The sequence below is a fragment of the Benincasa hispida genome, chromosome 8 (genome assembly GCF_027475165.1).
Source record: "Benincasa hispida cultivar pf3 chromosome 8, pf3_genome.v1.1, whole genome shotgun sequence".
In the NCBI taxonomy this organism is placed as follows: domain Eukaryota; kingdom Viridiplantae; phylum Streptophyta; class Magnoliopsida; order Cucurbitales; family Cucurbitaceae; genus Benincasa; species Benincasa hispida.
In genome coordinates, this window is record NC_143485.1 from 482,774 (window position 1) to 488,856 (window position 6,083).

The window sequence follows — 6,083 nt, forward strand, 5'->3', positions numbered from 1 at the left end:
TACTGCAGTACAAGTACTGTAGAAGCTTATATTTCAGTTTGAACTCTTTATTGATATTTTACATGAGAATCAATTATCTTTCTTAAGTCACTCACTAGGCTAGCAAGCTCACCCCGTTTTCAAATGTTTTCCTTCCCCCTCCCCCAGGTAGCGATCAAATCCTCAGAAGATAGCTCTGCATCTGCTCTGCCACTAAAGGATAAAGATATTGTAACCCGTCTGTTAGGTGATTACTGTAAATATTGTACACATGTTATAGTTGTTCATATAGGGACTAGGGTTTTGGGCTTTGGGACTTATAAATCTAATGTGGTAATGACTCTAAACATGTTCTGTTTCTGAATTAATAAATTTTTGGCCTAAAGACATTCCACTGTGTATGAGTTATATATTGGTATCAGAGTTATTCCGCAACAATTAGTAGGCAGTAAGTGTCAACAAAAGGGTTAATAACTGTTGTCAGTCACACCCTTTCCTAGGCTAAGAGGGTGGTCTGGGGTGGGGTGTGACATCCTGTTCCATTTAATTTGAACGTTTCAAATTAATTTCTCAAGTTACTCTAAAGCTTATCCATTTACGAGCTAGTAGGGGGACCTCATGGACCTACAGATCATGGATTCCAACGATTAGAGATTAATCGGCTAAACTCATTAGTCCGATCTAACTCCCATTCGTTAACTAATGGGATGCTCCACTATAGCCCATAGTTGAACTCCCCTCACTGTAGATATATTATGTCCACTTAATAACCATAATCAGTGAGTCGATCCTTCACAGGTTGTTCATAATCAGAACTGGATCAAAAATACCGTTTTACCCCTATGAATACATCTTATTCCTTAATTTCCTACTGACCCTCTAATGAACAATTCTGATTCATAATCTCTACGAATCAAATCCTTTCTCTATCATGAGAAGGAGGGGTCCCGATTGTTCAAGACCTGGAATCAGTACTTAAGAGAACAACATATCTGCTAATCGAGGGTAGGAGTGAATTCCATCTTACAAGGCTATGTCCCCAGGTATTCATCCGGTCTTATCCCAAAATGGTAAGCTTATTGAGTAGTGTTGTTGGATTACTCTCACCATTTACAGATCAAAGGATAATTCCGAACAAACAGGAGTTCATAGTTAGCTTGGGATTAAGATCGAGTTAACATAGGTTACATAATAAATGAAATAGTCAGTTTTGACAATAAACGGTCGTTATAAAGAAAAATGACCATTTTCGTGTCCAGTCTATATGCAAACTCATTGCATAGGATGCCCCCACTCACATGTCTCAACATGAACAATTTGTGGATCACATCGTTTGTAGCACTTTACAACTTCTTTTAACAACTACAGAGTGCACCACATCCAATAGTGTTACCAGGATGAGATACCCAATTTCATCCATAACCTCTACAAATAAGTGAAAACTTGGAATATGAAGAGACTCCAGTTTGCATCCTAGCAAGAGAAAAGAAGTCACTTTGTAATCAGGAAATAAGTTTAGTGAAGGTTCTCTGGAGAAATCAGCAAGCTACATGGGAACGAGAAGAAGAGATGAAAGTCAAATACCCTTATCTGTTTAAGAACCAAGAAACTTTCGAGGATGAAAGTTCTTAAGGGGGGAAGAATATAACAACCCAAATTTGTACGCATACACTACAAGAAATTAAATGTCAAATGTTAAGCAGGACGAAATTTTATTTAAAGGGATGGTAAATGTAATACCCTAACCCTAATTTAGAAAGCAGGAAAACAAATAAAATATATAATTAAGAATGAAAAATATATAAACTTAATAGGAAAATCTGGTGGAAATTTAGAATTGGAAAAAAATAAGAAATTTATTAATTATCCAAAAACAATGAATAAGGGGGCAGAATCAGGGAGGATTAATTAGAAGTTGGACGCTAGCTAATTCAAGAGACAAAGGGCAGTAGATAAATTTTGTTTGGGCACTGCTCATTGGAAGAATTGGAGGTGAATTAATTGCCCATATACTCTTAAAATGTGAAAGAGTTAAAAAAGGGGAAGTGGAATCCACAAGCAGTGAAGGCAACCCACGCGTGAAAACTAGCGAGATTGGAGAGAAAATTAGAGAGAGCGAGAGTGGAGAGAAAATTGGAGAGAGCAAAAGTAGAGAGAGCGAGATTCTCAGCAAGACAGTGGGAGAGAGCAGGAGCAAGAGTGAGAGGAGGAGCGAGAGCGAGACCAGCGAGAAAGCTGGAGAGAGTGAGATTCTGAGAACAGAAAGAGCGAGATTTGGACAGAAGCGTGGATTATGCGTTGAATTTGGCCACGATCTTATAGATTATACATGGAGAAACCTAAAATTGAATACAAACAAAGGTTGAAGACGTAAGGGCAAACGTTAGCCAAAATTAGGTGTTTAACAAAATATAGCAAAAATTTCAGAACTATGAATGATAGAGGTTGATAAACACTGATAGACTTCTATCAATGTCTAACAATATCACTGATAGACGCTGATAGACGATAGTTCTAAAATTTTACTATGTTTTGTAAATATTTTGATTCATTTTTCTAGATATAAAAACAGCCCTATATAATATTTAATTAATTAAATGTAATAAATTAGATTTATTAAACATTATTTAATTAATTTAAATTAAAATTTGATTCAATTTATATTAATAATAATAAATAAAAATAATAATTCCCTATATGGGGAGTTATTGGGAGTTAGTGGGAAATGAGTAACTCCTTCTCCTTTAACTCAATGTGAAATGAAGAAAAACATAAGTTTTTTTTTTCTTTTTTTTTTTAATCACTAAGTCTCTCATTTTGGGGATAAAACCAGATAGATAGTTGAGGACATAGTCTTACAAGATGGAATTCACTCCTACCCAGTTTAGGGTTAGTAGATAGATTGTTCTTTTAAGAACTGATTTCTGGTCTTGAACAAAGGCGACCCCACCCTCTCATGATAAAAAGGAACATAGTTTATTAGTTGGACTACAAATCAATTCTTCAATAAAGGAACAATGATGACTTAAGAAGTAAGATGTATTTACAGGGATAAAACGTTAAGTTTGACCTAGCTGTAAATTTGAACGACCTGTGAAGAATCGACTTACTGATCATGGTTAAATCAAGTGGACATAAATATATCTATAGCGAGGAGAGTGCAACTATCGAGCTATAGTGATATGTCTTAGTAGTTAACGAATATTGATTAATTCGGATTAAAGAGTTTAACTGATTAATCTCAAATTGTTGGAGCTCGTGATCTATAGGTCCATAAGGTCCCTCTACTAGCTCGTAAAAGATTAAACCCTGGATTAAAATTTTAGGGTTTGGTTTTGAAATGTTCAAATTCAATTTTAGGGTTTGGTTAATTATATTCGATATAATTAATATTTAAATTTATTGAAATTAGACGTATTTAGAGAGTTGAATATATTTAAATAATGATTTAAATATTGATTACATGAATAGAATTCATGTTTGAATTATGTGTTTTATTAATTTGATATTTGATATTAAATTATTATTTAATTATTAAATTCGTTTAATTAATTTAAATTAAAATTAATTTCAGTTTTAAAAAGAAAAATCAATTTTTGGAAATTTAATTTAAATTATATTTAATTTAATTTAAAATTAAATATAATTAATTAATTTGAAATTGATTTTTTTGAGTTTTACTGAAATTATCCAAAATTTGAAATTGTTAGTGGTTTTCCCCCTAAATCAAAACTTAGCCCACTTCTATAATGCATTTTGAAGTGACAAAATGTTGAATTGCTTAGTGCTTGCATGAGTAATTTGAATAAATACTTGAATTATCATATTTTGAAAAAAAATGAAATTTGAAGTTTTGAGAAAGAAAAGAAAATTCTACTGAAAATTTTCTCTCAAAACCTCTCCAATCCACTCTAAATTCCCTTTGAATTTAGAGTTCCACCACTCAATTTCAAGGTTGACAATAGTAGAAAAGATTCTCTTGATAGTCTGCCGAATATTGAAGGTCAAATTTGTGGAGATTTGTAAAGAACAAAAGGGTTTCTACAAAGGTTGCAAATTCTAAAACCCTTTTGTTTGTAATTTGTATTTTAGCATGTTTGTGACTCAAATTAAATGCAATTAGAGTGCTTAATGATTCTGTTAGCTTTCTATTTATGCATGTTTACTCCATCAATATCCCTTTGTGCAATTTCAAGGTTGATGAAATATTGATTACATGAATAGGATTCATGTTTGAATTAAGTGTTTTATTAATTTAATATTTGATATTAAATTATTATTCAATTAATTAAATTTGTTAATTAATTAAATTAAAATGAATATCAAGTTTAAAAAGGAAATTCAATTTTTGGAAATTAATTTTTTGAGTTTTAGTGGAATTATCCAAAATTTGAACTTGTTAGTGGATTTTCCCTTAAATCAACATCTAGCTCACTTATATATGCATTTTAAAGTGTCAAAATGCCCCATTACTTAGTGCTTGCATGATGAATCTAAATAAATACTTGAATTATAAGATTTTGGGGAAAATGAAAATTAGAATTTTTTAGAAAGAAAATTCTGCTGAAAATTTTCTCTCAAATCCTCTCCAATCCACTCTAAGTTCCCTTTCAATTTTGAGTTTCATCACTAATTTTCAAGGTTGGAATAGTAGAAAAGATTCTCTTGGTAGCCTACTGAAGATTTGAAGGTCAAATTCGTGGAGATTTGCAAGGAACAAGAGGATTTCTACAAAGGTTGTAAATTCTAAAACCCTTTTGTTTGTAACTTGTGTTTTAGCATGCTTGTGACTCAAATTAAATATCATTAGAGTCTTAATGATTCTATTAGCTTCCATTTTATGCATGTTTAATCTATTAGTTGGTATCAAAGATGATTTAACACTCAATTAATGTTAATTTAAGTTTCGTGGGTGAATTTCTAGATATGCATGTTGTGGTGATTGATATGGTTTTATCCCAGCTCTGGCATTAGATTCCTCTTTAATTATATTGTTATAATTGTAATTAGCTTTCGGTTGATGAGTCCTAATGAGTATTTAAGGGTCTATAATTTTATTGGAATCAATAGAGTCGAAACTAGGTTGTTATTGAAGTTTCAAGCAAGCATGCTCAATTGGAAAAATTGGAGAAGATGCCACTGCCAGGCCGCGTTGCGATGTTACCTATACAGCGTTCCAATGTTGTTCTTTCTGAAGCCCGAGGCGTTGCAATGCTGAGATGGAGCGTTGCAGCACTATTCATCCTAATCTAGAAATGCGCACGCACGTACACTGGTTCGCAGAAGTAGGCCGATTCAACCGGTTCAACTGCCAGTGTGTTTGGTTCAATCCTATTTTGTCCAGTTCAGCCTCTTTTTGAGCTTTGGAGGGACGATTCAAGTAGTCCAGAAGTTCCTTGAGCTGTATTCTATTTATTTTTGTAATAAATTAGTTTTTTTGCTTACTTAGGTTTCCAAAGTTGGTCCATATCAGTGTTGTTTAAGTATTTTATGCATGTGATGTATGTATATTTAAATTAAACATATATATGCATATTTATGTCATGTAGATTTAAAATCCCACCATAGAAAAGCATGTTTCATGCATTAATGTATGTTATACATTATATATAATATATAGTATTCATGTTTAGGGTTTCGTAAGTTTAATATAATTTTTATATTAAAGTATGGAATGCTTAAGTGTATGTTATAGCATGGCTATAGTTTTATAAGAGTTAATAAATGAATTAGACATTTAAAATCTATAACAAAGATAAGACTCATGCTCACTTAGGTTTAAATAACAACTTATTTTAATAGTTAAAAAATGTCGTTATCTTATAAAACACGACTAAAACTCAATTGGTCTATAATTTTATCTAAGGCTAGAGATACTTAAGTTGACGGTTTACGTACACCTGCTACCTGGGGATTATATTCAAAATACTGAGCGTTGTTAACTGATTGAGCACATGTGAGTGATGTGAGGTAATAAAATGGTTTTATCACTTAGATATCATAGGTTAAAAACAAATATAAACGTTATACTTGGATAAACTACATAGACTTAGGATGTTTTTTAGCCGAAATATACCTAAGTATAAGAGATACTCAAACAATTA

At 32.1% G+C, this 6,083-nt stretch overlaps 1 long non-coding RNA gene across 1 annotated transcript; it reads left to right on the forward strand.

The window, feature by feature from the left end:
- The first annotated feature begins 4,434 nt into the window (after positions 1-4,434).
- On the forward strand, positions 4,435-5,611 carry LOC150034272 (uncharacterized). Its single transcript, XR_016531330.1, has 2 exons — positions 4,435-4,715; positions 5,050-5,611. It is a non-coding gene; the product is annotated as an uncharacterized LOC150034272 (long non-coding RNA).
- Positions 5,612-6,083: the final 472 nt, after the last annotated feature.